The sequence below is a fragment of the Schistocerca piceifrons genome, chromosome X, assembly GCF_021461385.2.
Source record: "Schistocerca piceifrons isolate TAMUIC-IGC-003096 chromosome X, iqSchPice1.1, whole genome shotgun sequence".
Taxonomy (NCBI): domain Eukaryota; kingdom Metazoa; phylum Arthropoda; class Insecta; order Orthoptera; family Acrididae; genus Schistocerca; species Schistocerca piceifrons.
The window spans coordinates 364,135,515-364,149,575 of NC_060149.1; the positions used below are offsets into that span (position 1 = coordinate 364,135,515).

The 14,061-nt window shown below is 46.0% G+C and overlaps 1 protein-coding gene across 3 annotated transcripts in view; it reads left to right on the forward strand.

The window, feature by feature from the left end:
• LOC124721840 (synaptoporin-like) overlaps positions 1-14,061 on the forward strand; it is a 107,100-nt gene that overhangs the window by 15,869 nt on the left and 77,170 nt on the right. Inside the window, exon 2 of one of the 3 annotated variants that reach the window (XM_047246970.1) lies at positions 3,547-3,675. The exons of the other annotated variants lie outside the window; for them this stretch is intronic. The gene's annotated coding sequence lies outside the window, so the exon portion shown is untranslated. The remainder of the gene's footprint in view (positions 1-3,546; positions 3,676-14,061) is intronic. 3 annotated transcript variants of the gene reach the window in all.

The following is a 14,061-nucleotide window of genomic DNA, read 5'->3' on the forward strand; positions in this document are numbered from 1 at the left end:
ACAGGGTTGCCACTGATGTCTTGGAGGTGACTCGTTGCCTGAAAAGGTCAAGGTGATGGTTTACCATTGAAACCATATGTCCCTCCCCCTATGCGGTGCTTATAAAGTGTTGGAAGTTTGGTCACATGTCATCTCGTTGTACGATCAGCGCCACATGCAGGGATTGCAGTCATTGTCTGCACCCGGTGCTCCGTGTGTGCCGCCTCCTACTTGTCAACTGTGGGAAGCACCACCCACCCTGCTTGCCTGACTGCCCTGTTCTCCATAAGGTGTGTCGACACATGGAAATAAAAATCCTGGACAGGCTTACCCATCAGGGTGTGAAGAGGGAATATGAACGGCCTCATCCAGTGGAGATGACTACCTTGTATACTGTGACTGCAACTTTGGTGCTCCAGGTGGCGACGGCTGTCCCTGTGGTTAAGCCTCCAGTGGGCCCTCGCGCAATTGATGTGGTGGTTCACACGTGTTTCTGCAGTGGAATCTGCAATTTCCTGTTCTTCTGGGTCCCTTTGGTGGAGGACTGTGCCTTGGTGGTCACCAGAGATACCTGAGGCGATTCGCGGTCGCACGCAGCCCCCCCTATGTCATAAGCAGCACCCGTCACTGGACCACGTCATTGCCTTTAAGTGGCTCTGTGCACGAGCCCAACGCATTATTCACAGACAGAAGCAGGAGTGCTGGGAAAGGTATATCTCCACCATTGGCATCTGGACCTCTCCATCGCAGGTTTGGGCCAAGATTAGGTGACTCTATGGGTATTGGACCCCCGTCAGCTTACCTGAACTTTCCCTGAATGGAGCAGTCTGTACTGACTCCAACACGATTGCAGACTTCTTAGCGGAGCGTTATGATCAGATTTACGCTTCTACGAGTTACCCTCTGGCCTTCTGCTCCCTGAAAGAGCAGTTGGAACATCAGAGCCTTTCATTACATATGCACCACCCCAAATCCTACAATGCTCCATTCAGTGAATGGGAATTCCAAAGTGCCCTAGCCACTTGCTCTGATATGGCTCCCAGGCCGGATCGCATCCACTATCAGGTACTCAAACACCTCTTGGTGAACTGCCAGTGACGCCCGCTAGACTTTTTCAACTGTTTCTGGGTTGAGGGTGAGTTCCCATCACAATGGTGGGAAGGCATCATCATCCCCTTGTTGAAACCTGGCAAGAACCCACAGGAGGTGGACAGCTACTGCCAGATTAGCCTCACCAACGTTCCATGAAAGTTGCTCGAACGCATGGTGAACTGGAGGCTGAGTTGGCTACCTGAGTCTCGTGGCCTTCTGGCTCCATGCCAAGGTGGGTTCCGTAAGGGCCACTCTGCCACTGATAATCTGGTCTGCCATCCACACAGCATTTGCCCACCGTCAGCATCTGGTTGCTGTCTTTTTTGACATGCGGAAGGCATATGATACGACATGGTGGCATCATGTCCTCACCACACTTCATGGGTGGGGTCTTCGGTGCCCGCTCCCAGTTTTTAATCAAAATTTTCTTTCTCTTCGTTCTTTCCGTGTGCAAGTTGATCCCTCCCATAGTTCCTCCCGAGTTCAGGAGAATGGGGTCGTGCAAGGCTCTGTCTTGAGTGTCTGCCTCTTTTTAGTTGCTGTCAGTGGGCTAGCTGTAGCTGTGGGAATGTCCGTATCAGCTTCTTGTATGCTGATGACTTTTGCCTGTACTATAGCTCCACTGGCATTGTGGTTACTGAAAGGCAGCTACAGGGCGCTATCTGCCACACATGGCTTCCAGACTTGGCCACCGAGACGTGCATCATGCATTTCTGCCGGCGTCGCACTGTTCACCCTGAGCCACGGCTTTATCTTGACGACGAACCTCTTGCTGTGGTGAGATGCATTGGTTTTTGGGATTGCTTTTTGATGCCCAGTTGACTTGGCTCCCTCAACAAACATGCTGGCAGCATCTTAACGCTCTGTTGTTTGAGTCACACCAACTGGGGTGCCAGTCAGTCTACACTTCTACAACTTTATCAGGCGTTGATTCAGTCCCGTCTCGATTATGGGAGCCTGGCTTATGGTTCGGCATCGCCTTCCGCGTTTGCGGTTGCTTGACCCCGTACTTCAATGCGGTCTCTGACTCGCAACTGGAGCTTTCTGCACAAGCCCTGTAAACAGTATAATTGTGGAGGCTGGTGTCCCTCCATTGTGGATCCGGTGCCGACTACTAACTGCTTATGCTGCACATGTTTGTAGCTTGCCCGGGCATCCAAATTACCATCTCCTGTTCGCCAATTCGGTCATCCATCTTCCAGGACAGCAGCCCCGGTCAGGCTGTACGATTGTGGTTTGCATCTGGGCTCTTTTCTCTGGGCTTGAGTTTTTCCCTCTTCCACCTCTTTTTCTGGGCCCATATATGTATGCCCCTATGGTGTGTGCCCCACCCATGGCTTCAGCTGGATTTGGCACAGGGCCCAAAGGACTGTCCCTCCTGAGACCCTCTGCTGCTGCTGCTGCTGCTGCTGCTGCTGCTGCTTTCTTTCCATCCTTGCTGCGTTTCACAGCTCTGACATGGTCTCTACCAATGCCTCGATGGTTGTTGGTGGAGTTGGTTATGCTATTATTCTTGGGATCATTCTGAACAACGCTCATTTCCGGCTGGCTGCAGTGTTTTCAAAGCAGACCTGGTAGCCATCTCCCGCGCCCTAGATTATATCCACTCCTGCTCAGGTGAGTCCTTCATCTGTAGTGACTCCCTGAGTGGTTTACAAGTTATCAACCAGTGTTTCCCTCGCTCTCGTCTGGTGATGGCTATCCAGGAGTCCCTCCATACTCTTCCCCGTTGCAGCTGCTCCGTGGTCTTTATGTGGACCCTGGGTCATGTCACCATCTGGGGTAATGAACGTGTTGAGACGCTGACCAAACAGGCTAACAGCACACTGGCCCTGGAGATTGACCTTCCAGAATGTGATCTCCAGCCAGTATTGCGGCAAAAAGTCCTTAGTACTTGGGGTGATGAATGACGTACCCTGCCTTCCCCCAACAAACTTTGGGTCTTCAAGGAGGCTACAGCTGTATGGCGCTCCTCCTTGCAAGCCTTTCGCAAGGACTCAGTTGATCTCTGCCGGCTATGCATTGGCCGCACCTGGCTGATGCGCAGTCATATATTGCACCACGCAAACCCACCTCTATGTTGCTGTGGATCAGTGTTGACAGCAGTCCACATCTTATTGGCCTGTCTGCTTTTAACTGTGCTCAGGCAGACATTTGCGCTGCCTGATATGCTCCCTGGACTTTTAACGGGTGACGCTGCAATGGCAGGCTCAGTTTTGAGTTTTATTCATGCAGGAGGCTTTTATCGTTCGATCTGAGGGTTTTTCTCTTTTTTGTACTGAGTCTGGCCTTTGGCTACAGTTTTAGATTGGGGGTTTTTAGTGTGTCTCTTGGTGGTTGGCTTTTTTCTCCTCCATGATCGGCCAACTACTGTAACACTGTGTGTGCTTTTAATTCCTCTTTTCTGGTCTTTGTCTATGTCTTGTTGTGTGTCGTCCCTTGTCATCTCCATCACTTGTTTTTTCTTTCTTGTAGGTGATTCATGATCATGGAAAAAGGGACCGATGGCCTTTGAAGTCTGGTCCCTTCAACCCCCACAAACCAACCAACCAACCTTCATCACAATGCTAGATAAACTGATGGCTCAAAACACTTCCATTGAAGGTACAGCTCAAGTTCAAAACAGATGATATGGTGGTGCATGAGAGACAAGTCATGAAACATCTCTGAAAATATTTGGGCAAGGGGTTTATATTTAGTCCTCTTCTACATTTTAGAACATGTTATCTTCGATGGGTGGTATCAGTGATAATTTGGGTTGTGAATGGGTTATTGGTACTGCATTTTAGTCAGCATTATTATGAGACTTGTATTCCAGTTAGATCAGCAACCAGCTGCACAAACTGAACATGGGTTTGTGGTAAATTCAATATGGCTATGCGCCAAGAACATATTAGTGTGATGCTAATACAGAATTTTGAAAACAGAACTCTTTATTCTGCAGCTTAGAAACCAATCATATTTTGGGGATAAAGCTAATGACACATTCATAGTGCATTCCCATGATGAGGATAAATTTTTGTAATTTTTGTTACTTCTCTGCTTCATATATTAAATGTGGTAATACACAGTACTGAGGAAGAATGATTCAGCAATTTTTTGGCTGTACTAGTCTGACGAGAAAACACTCGGTCATTTGGGTGTTCAGTTTCCATGAGCCTTCTAATACCACTGAATATCCTTAGAACATTGGGTCACAGAAGAACTGGTTATAGGAGATATGACATCCTGGTGGAATTCTGAAGTTATGGGAACAGTTACGGTAAAGTGCACTTAAGGTGGACCCAGCTCTTCTGTTTCATGCTGCTGGTAGAGGTTTATTATTAGCTGTAGAAAATAGTATATGGTAGCCAGTGAGAATTGCTCAATCTTTTAATCATGGTTGCCAGAAACTTTTGACTCTTTTTTTTTTTCTGAATATCATCGTATGAGGTGGTGGTCAGGTTTGAATGTAATAGGTGCTGGGTAGGGACCTAATAGCTAGTCTTAAACATTATATCAACTAACTTCATTTACGAAGCAAAGGAAATAATGAACAAGCAGTGTCATTTGCTATCCAGATCCGGCTCGTGATTCATAGTGTTCAGCTCCCAATGTTCTTTGCTCAAACAGTTACCAATTGCAGCATTCAAAGGAAAAGCTGTGTATATCATAAGTGCACTTTTGCTGCAGTATATAAGAAAAATGCTGTTTATGTACGGCTTTCAACGAAAGGAAATAAGAAGCAAAGAAAATTATAAATTGAGATAGAGGGAGGCACAAAAAGCTGCTGCAGGGGGAAAGAGAAAGTGGGTGGCTAAATGCACCATGATAATCAAGCAGTATAGGAAAGAAAACCAGAAAAAAATTGTAGAATGATCAGAAATAGGAGTGGCAGACAATGTAAATCGATTAATAAAGATGGTAGTAGACCTTAGCTATTGAGGATATTTTTTGACAAGCTGCTAAATTCAGTTGGAGCAGTGGAGAGAGAAATAAAGGAGAATTGGAAAAGGAAAACTGCATTATGGATTAAAGTGGGAGGAGATACTGAAGAACAGGGGGGCAAAAGGGCACAGGGTTAGATGAACTAATTGTGGAAACAATCAGAACAGTGGAAAAAGTGGGCAAACAGTGGGTTTATGGAGTTGTTGGAGCTGTATGGAAGGAAATGAACTCCAGAGGGCTGGAAGAAGGGAATAATTGTAACTGATTTTGAGAAGGGAAGCTGAGATAGTTTAATGAAACTGTAGAGACATTGCCATTATGTACCAATGTGCAAAATATATTTGAGAAGATTCTAGAGAAATCTGGCAAACAGAAAAACAGAGAGAAGAACAGTAGAAATTCAGGCCAGGAAGGTCTGTGATAGGTCTCATTAGCAGTGAGACAGCTGTGGGAACGACCATGTGTATGACAAATATCTACTGATGCTTTTCTTGGACTTTGGTGGAAGCACACTACACTGTACCCAGAAGTAAAGTTCAGGAAACATGGATAAAGAAAGGGTAGAAAAGGAGACTGAGAGTAAAATAATTTTACCAGGGAAGTGCAAATTGAGAGTATGGAGGGGTAGAGACCTAGATAGCTGAAGCACAGGAACAGCCTGTAACAGGAAAATGCACTACCTCCATTGCTTTTCATAGTTTCCTACGAAAAGGACAGATAGTAATGGCCTTCTAAAGGAAATCAAATCTTACGTGTCTAATGTTGCAAGAATATTTTATTAATGGGCTTCTCTGCAAATTGTACTGAAATGTATGAATCATAAAAAGATATGTTGAGGAAATTGAACATAATACAGAAATGCCTCTCACTGGGCAAGCTAAGTAATGTTAAAATGCATTTGTGTAACCGTAGGTGTCATTGTGTAAGATTTCTGTACAATCAGTAACCTAAGACAGACTGCATTAAGAGCAACTGAAAAATCGTGCAGATTATGACAGACTGTTGTATCAACAAGGGCCATGATCATGCCAGGAGCAAATGTAAGAATATGCAATACAACCTGATCGTACAGTGTGTGTTATCGAAGTTTCGGTAATGACAACAAATACCGTGTGTATGGTATCAAATGACAATGCTTCTTCTGTGTGGAGGAAAAAAAAAAACCACCACCTGAACAGGCTGTAGAGGCCCAACAGTACTAATCAGTTGCAGTGTCATCCTCAGCCTGTAGGCATCACCAGATGTGGATACAGAGGGGCATGTAGTCAGCACACTGCTTCCCCAGCTGTTGTAAGTTTCTGTGACTGGTGCTGCTACCTCTCAATGGAGTAGCTCCTCAAAAGGATGAGTGCACTCTGCTTGCCAACAGCAAAGTACTAGCCAAGCCGGACAGTGCTGAACTTCGGTGATAGAAATTACTGGGAAAAAAATACCAGAAGACAGGATTTTCTATTTAACTTACGCAATTGCCAGTTTCAGGAGGAATGACTTGAGAAGTGCAAACTTTTTATAAATTGACTGCTTATTCTTCAATAATCATATCCCTATGTGATTTATCTATCACTGAAAGGCCTCACAAATAGGATCTAGTGGTGCTGCAAACATGGGCCATGTGTACCTCAAGCTAGTACAGCTCTCGCTCATGGCTCTACTGTTTCTTTAAATACTGCTGCTGTGATGTGCACTACACATGATAATCTCCATAACTCAAGCTGAACCCCCAGGGGGCTCACCGCTCTTTGGCAGGTTTGTGCTTGGCTACCACAGAGCTCCAGCTTTTGCAGCATCTTCTCCCTTCCATGCTGCATATCCAACCTCCTGCTGTTCTTTTTTCCCCTCTCTTGGGTAACATGTCTGGGCAGTTTTTGGAAATGTATTCTGCATGTTTGGTAGTCAATATCAGAATACTCTCCAGTGTTTTCTGTTACTTTTTTCTTTCTTCATTCACCTTCTCCTGTCCTTCCTTCACTTCGGCGTTTGGTGAGGTTCCTCTTTTTCTTCTTCCTCCCTGTGCGCACCTTAAAGCCAGTCCATGCATCTGACACGTAATAGGTGACTGGGTGACATAATTCCCAGACCCAGGTTGACAGGTAGGGTTCACACGTACCCCCTGGTACAGGCCAGGCCCAGGGAGAGGTGATTGTCTGAGCTGCTACCTTCCCAAGCCTGGTCCCTCTGTCAGGTGTTCAGGAGGTGTGAACAATCATCTAAGGTGGGTGACTCCCCTCAGATGCGGGGGGGGGGGGGGGGGGGGGGCAGTTGGATGGAGTGCGCCATGGGTGATTTTCTCGCAATGAACCAGTCATCTTATTCTCAGTCAACGTCTGCCAAACATAAACAGAATGAAACTCCCGCTTCAAAGACCCTCCCAGCTGCACCACGGTTACTTGTGGTTTCGCGTACTGAAGTCAGTCAGTCCTTTGCAATGGAAATCTGTTCTGTACTCGGAAAGGTGTTGATGCTATTACTGGCCCTGTGAAATCCTGCTCTCGTTTGTACAATGGCACTTTGCTTTTGGAGACTACTTCTGATTCTTAAGCACAACAACTGCTTGCCGGTTTGCTTCTCCGCGGTTATCTTATTCATGTCGAGGCTCATTGAACTCTGAATTCTTCCCGTGGTGTTATTTACACTAGGCTGCTCGATGGTCTGACAGACAGAAATCCAGACATACCTCTCTATTCAGGGTGTCATTGCAGTCCATGGGGTGATGAAAAAGGTAGATGCACTCTTAGTGCCCACACATGCTTTTTTTTTCCTCACTTTTGATAGATTGGTGCTCCTGTCAAAGATCAAAGTAGGCATCGAAGTTATCGCAGTCCAACTGTACTCTCCAAACCAAATGTGCTGCTACCAGTGTCATCGTTTGAACCACACTTGAACGTCATGTCAACACCCAGCGAAATGTGTAACCTGTGTTAGGGATGCACACAAGATTGATTGTCTGCCATCTGCCTCCCCACTGTATCAACTGCACTGGTGAACATGCTGCCTCCTCTCAAGATTGTCCTGTATGTCTTGATTAGCGGACTGTCCAGGAAATCCGGGTAGAGGAAAAGAGTGTCACCTGGTCACTCATAAGTTGTTGGCTAGTCACAAACCCTTTGTTCTACCATCTGGCACCTACAGTAGTTTTCTTGCTACAGCTCGCTTGATGAAGGACATGGCCACACAGACATGTGATGTCAAATTCAGTACTGCGGTGTTCACGGGGCATAGTCACCTGCTACACAACTGGTAGGCTGGAAAGCTGGAAAGGACAGAAGGAATACTCCCACAAAGACTTCCTACATCTCCAACCAACAAACGTCTGTCTTTATCTGCCGACCAGGAAGGCTCCAAGAAGTCCAACAAAGGGAAACGGTCTTCTCCTTCGCTAACTCGGAGATCCTCTTTGATACTCTTGCCTGGCTGACCTCTGTGTTGCCAGTGTGCACCGCCAACTGTTTTTCTGCCTTGGACTCCACTCCCCCCTGCAGGTCCAGGGGGTTAGAATAGGCCCGAGGTATTCCTGCCTGTCGTACGAGGCGACTAAAAGGAGTTTCACACGTTTCAGCCTTTATGTGATGGTCCCCTGTAGGGTTTGACCTCTATTCTTCAAAATTTTCCCAAAGAGCTAGCCAATTGGGGAAGAGCACCTTACAAGGTGCATTGTGTCCATCGTGCATTGAGATCTTTCGCCCACTTTCTCGTTGTCACATTGCAGTCCTGCCCATTCTCCATCTCTTGGGCGAGGACACCCTGGGTGCGTTTTCCACCATGCACTGTGCAATGTCGATTTCTGCACCGGCAATGACCATGCCACCACAGTGGCTTTAGTTTTACGTTTTATCCGTGAGAGTGGGTTTTATACTTCTATGTAGGTTTTAGCGCATGTCCTTTGTCCCTCTGTGTCCTCCACCCTAGTGCTTTTAGGGTGGAGGTTTTAGGGTGTTGCAGAGTGGCTGGCTTTCCCTTTTTATTCGTGTGGTTGGCCAGCCATTGTAATCTGCTTTCATGTTTTACTCTCTTCTGTTTTTAGCATCCCTGTTGTTTTCTTGTCCTCTTTTGTTCCTTTGTGTTCATTGCCTTCCCTTCATTCTTGTAGCTTTTCCTTTCTTTCCATTTTGTGTGATATGTTTCATCCATTTTATTCTCACACTTGTGGCATTGTTTTATTAGGAACAAGGGACTGATGACCTTGTAGTTTGGTCCCTTCTTCCGCCTTTAAACCAACCAACCTTGAACTTCAGAACAGGGGAAGAATGCCGAAGCCTCTGTAGATCTCATGAAGCAGGATCCTCCAGCCTCTGCACCGTGTAGCAGTGAGTCTTTGTATGCTGGCAGTTGGCAGCTGCTGAGGCGACACACCTTCAGTTTTCCCTTCCTCCCCTTTCCTTGTTATGACCCTCCTTCAATGGAATGTTCATGGCCATCGATCAGAGGATTTATGGCTGCTCTTAGAATTGCAGTGTCCACTCTCGCATTTCTGTCCTGTCTGTTTTGACCTTCCCCACCCCGAGGATGGCATTTCATCTCATGGGTGAGTCATGCTGCTCATATGGGATGATGTTGGTAGTCAACCCATCTCCCTGACTACCCATCTTCAAGGTGTTGCAGTTTGCGTTTTCCTTCCTCACTTGACCTTTTCTCTCTGTACTGTTTGCATCTGTCTGTCATTCAGTATCACCAGGGCAGACTTCCTCTAGCTTATTGGGCAGCTACCCAACCCCTTTCTGCTGCTCAGGGACTTCAATGTGCACCATCGCCTTTGAGGTTCTCCCAGAGCTTGTCAGAGAGGTGCCCTCTTGGCTGACCTTAGCAATCAACTTACTCCTGTGCCTTAACACAGGAGCACCCATGTTCCTTTCAGACTCCATGCACACCTATTCCCCTTTGGACCTATCATTCAGCACTGCCCAGCATGCCCATTGTCTCGAGTGGTCTGTTCTGACACATACTCGAGCAACCATTTCCCGTGTGCTAACCATTTGCTGACTCCTACCCTACCTATGTGCACACTGAAATAGCAGTTTACTAAGGCTGATGGGAGGATTTAATCCTCCCTGCTGACCTTCGACAAACATCATTTCCCCAGTTGTGATGACCAGGTAGAATATCTTAAAAATGTTATCCTTACCGTCGCAGTGTGTTCTATTCCTCACACTTCCTCTTTACTACGCTGTCACATTCATTATAAATGGTGGCAAGCACAGTGTAGTTGCGTTCTTCAGGTTAGTTAAAAAGCTAGTTGGCTTTCATTCACTAATTCTTTTAACAGTTCCATTCCCTCTTCTGTCATGTGGGACAACTTCAGATGGCTCTCTGGGACCAAGATCCATTCACTGATTTCCGGCCTTACTGTAGCAGATGATGTCATAGTGGACCCTCTTGCTATCTGCAACACCTTGGTCAGCCATCATTTTGCGGCAATTTCGAGCTCCTCCCGCTATCACCCCGCCTTCCTCCATTGGAAATGAGTGGAGGTGGCTCAGGCAATACCCTTCTCTTTTCAGGATTGCGAGTGCTACAATACCACCTTTATTGTGAGGGAGCTAGGTCATGCTCTCGCTTCATCCTGATCCTCTGCCCCAGGGCTGGACGATGTTCACATTCAGATGTTACAGTACAGTTCTCTTGCGGGCAAGCACTTTCTGCTTCATATGCACATCTGCCTGTGGACAGATGACCCATTTCCCAGATGCTGACGTGAAGCTACTGTCATAACCATACCTAAGCCTGGTAAGGGCAAACAACTTCCTTCTAGCTTTTGCCCCATTTCTCTCACCAATTCTGTTTGCAAGGTGATGGAACAGAAGATTCACGCATGGCTGGTATGACTACTCGAGTCATGCAGTTTACCAACCACTGCACAGTGTGGATTTAGAGCCCGCTGTTTTGCAGTTGACCACCTCGTCACTATGTCAACACTTTTCAGGAATGGTTATCTGTGAAAATACCAACCTATGGCTATGTTTTGATTTGGAGAAAGCCTAGGACACCTGCTGGAGGACTGGTATTCTCCGTACTCTACACACATGGGGCTTCCATGGCCGCATACCCTATTTCCTTCAGGAATTTTTAAGAGACAAGGTTTTCAAAGTACATGTGGGTTCTGCATTGTCATCAGACACCTTTATCCAGGAAAACGGTGTGCCTCAGGGTTCCATCCTGAACGTCATCCTCTTTGCTATTGCCTTTAACCCTATAATGGCCTGTCTCCCGCCGGGTGTCTCCAGTGTCTTTCTCGTTGATGATTTTGCCATGTATTGCAGTTCTCCGGACTTGTCGCATTGAGCAGTGTCTTCAGCGATGTCTCGATCTTCTTAACTTGTGGAGCATCGACAGTGGCTTTTGTTTTTCCGCTGACAAAACCGTTTGTATGAATTTCTGGTGGCGGAATTGGTTTCTTCCACCATTTTTACATCTCGGGCGTGTTGCTCTTTCATTCATTAAAACTACAAAATTCCTGGAGCTCATGCTCCGTAGGAAACTTTCTTGGTCCTCCCATGTGTCTTACCTGGTGGCCTGCTCTATGCTGTTCCTCATTGTTCTGTGTATCCTCAGCAGTACTTCCTGGGGAGCAGATTGAAGAACCCTCTTCCATTTGCACTGGTCCCTTGTTAGTTCAAAACTCGACTATGGGTGTTTTGTTTATGCCTGTGCACATCTGTCCATGTTACACTGTCTCAATATTATCCACCATCGTGGCATCAGTTTGGCCACTGGCGCCTTCTATACTAGCCCGGTTGAGTGCCTGTATCCAGAATCTGCCAAACTACAGCTGTGCTACCACCATGACTTTCTCCCCAACAGAGGTGTATGCTGTTTGTGTGCCATGTGTGGCCACCCATCCTATGCCGCCTCCTATGATTCCTTTGATTGCCAGTATGGGGCTCGTCTCTCTTCTGTTACCTCCTGGCTCCAGCAGTTTTCCAATATGTGTGAACCCTTTAACACCTTGGCTTCGTTGCGGCAGACCTTGGCCATCGTTTGCTCACTAAGAACATTACTCCAGCCTTGCTCTATCATCTTCAGTTTAAAGACCTTCACACAGAACTTAGCAATACACTGATGGCTCTTGAACTGAACATGGTGTCAGGTGTGCCTTCATCATTGGCACCGAAGTTTTTCGGTATCCGTTTCTGGAACACTGCTCAGTATTTACAGCAGAGTGCTTCGCCCCGTATCAGGCCACACAGTACATTCGGTGACACGTGGTTTTTCAGTTGTCATCTGCTCAGACTCTGTGCCCTTCTAAGCCTCTGTGTGGTGTACACCATCCACCCCTTAGTGCAACAGGTCGAGGGAAGGTGTCACTTGCTCACTCTTGATGGAGCCACTGTGATGTTTATGGGGGCTCCTGATCATGTCGGTCTGACAGGAAACGAGGCCGTTGACGTTACTAACAAGACTGCAGTTCTCTTACCTCAGCCTGCTAGTTCTTACATTCCCTCCAATTATCTCTTGTTGCCATCTGTCAGCAGGTGGTGTCACTTTGTCATCACCACTGGTCCTCCCTTCATGGGAACAGGCTCTGGATTATTAAGTCTCTCTGAGCAGCTTGGATGACCTCCTCTTGGCCCTCTTGCCATGAGCTAGGATGTGTATCGGGCACTGTCTTTTTAGCAATCACCATTTGTTAAGTGGTGCTCCCCCCACCACTTTGTGCCCATTGCACTCAACCTTTGATGGTCCACCATTTCCTGACTGAATGCCCTTTTTTTAACACTTACATTTTCGTGTGTGTTTACTGTCTGAGTTATCAACAGTTTTTAGCAAGCGACGTGTGGGCTGTCAAAAGCGTTTCACTTTTTATCTGCCGTAGCAGTATGGCAAAGGGCATTTAATTTTTAGCTCAGGACCTCCATTTCTTTATGGCGTGTTCTAGAGAGCTGTTTCCATGTCTGTTTTTAGATGTCTTCTCTTCTGTCGATTGGGATCAACATAGTGTCATTTTAACTCATCTTTTTGTCTTTGGGTTCTACACTTCTGACATGGGTGCTTATGACCCTAGTTGTTTCTGCACCCTAAAACAAAACAACTCGATCTAAACGTATGTGAAAAAGTCCCAACCTTTTTTTTTTTACATTTGGTACTTAAATAATCTAAAAATGAAAACTTGCCAGAGCTGAGCAATAGCATGGTGTAGACAGCTGAAATATAATTGTAGATCGTAGTCCATAACATTTGTCTCCTCTCCCAATGGCATGAGGTGATGCCCTGCCTGCAGTTTGTGGTGTCATTTGTGTAATTTAGTAGTATTAGGCACACACAATAGGTTCTGTATTCCTTTTTAGAAGTTTCTCCTCCCTTCATCTGCTGTTGCTGTCTCATTGATACAGCAAGCTTAACACATTCCATTTTGGCCGCAGTGACTGTTGCAGTCACCGAGAATTTTTTGTGTGGAGATAAGTGAATTGCTATCTATATGTTTAACAGTTCAGTTATTTTAGTAATAAATTTCAGTGTACATCTACGTGGCTACTTTGCTATTCACATTTAAGTGCCGGGGAGAGGGTTCGTTGAACCACATTCAGACTATTTCTCTACTGTTCCACACTATCAGCATGTGGGAAAAATGAACCCTTAAATCCTTCTGTATTACCTCTGATTTTTCTTACTTTATTACAATGATCTTTCCTCCCTATGTAGGTTGGTGACAGTAAAATATTTTTGAATTCAGAGGAGAAAGTTGGTGATTGAAATTTTGTGATAAGATCTCACAACAGTGAAAGAAGATTTCGTTTCAGTGATTACCTCACCAACTCTTATCATAGCCGAGACACTCTCTCCTATTCCACGATAATACAAAATGAGCTGCCCTTCTTTGGACTTTCTTGATGTCCTCCATATTGTTGGCTAGGATTCAGAATGGTGCTACTACTATTCAGCTGGTGCCCACAGGTGTAAGAACTAGACACTGGAAAACATAAGAAGGAATTAGGTAGTGGGGAATGTAAAGAAGTGTTGGATAGAAGCAAAGTATGACACCCAGAAAGAAGTGTCTGGCAGTTGTCACTGGCATAGAAAACAGTTCTGCCCTTCTGGCACTCAGCAAAATTTCACTAGGAGAGCAGGAAA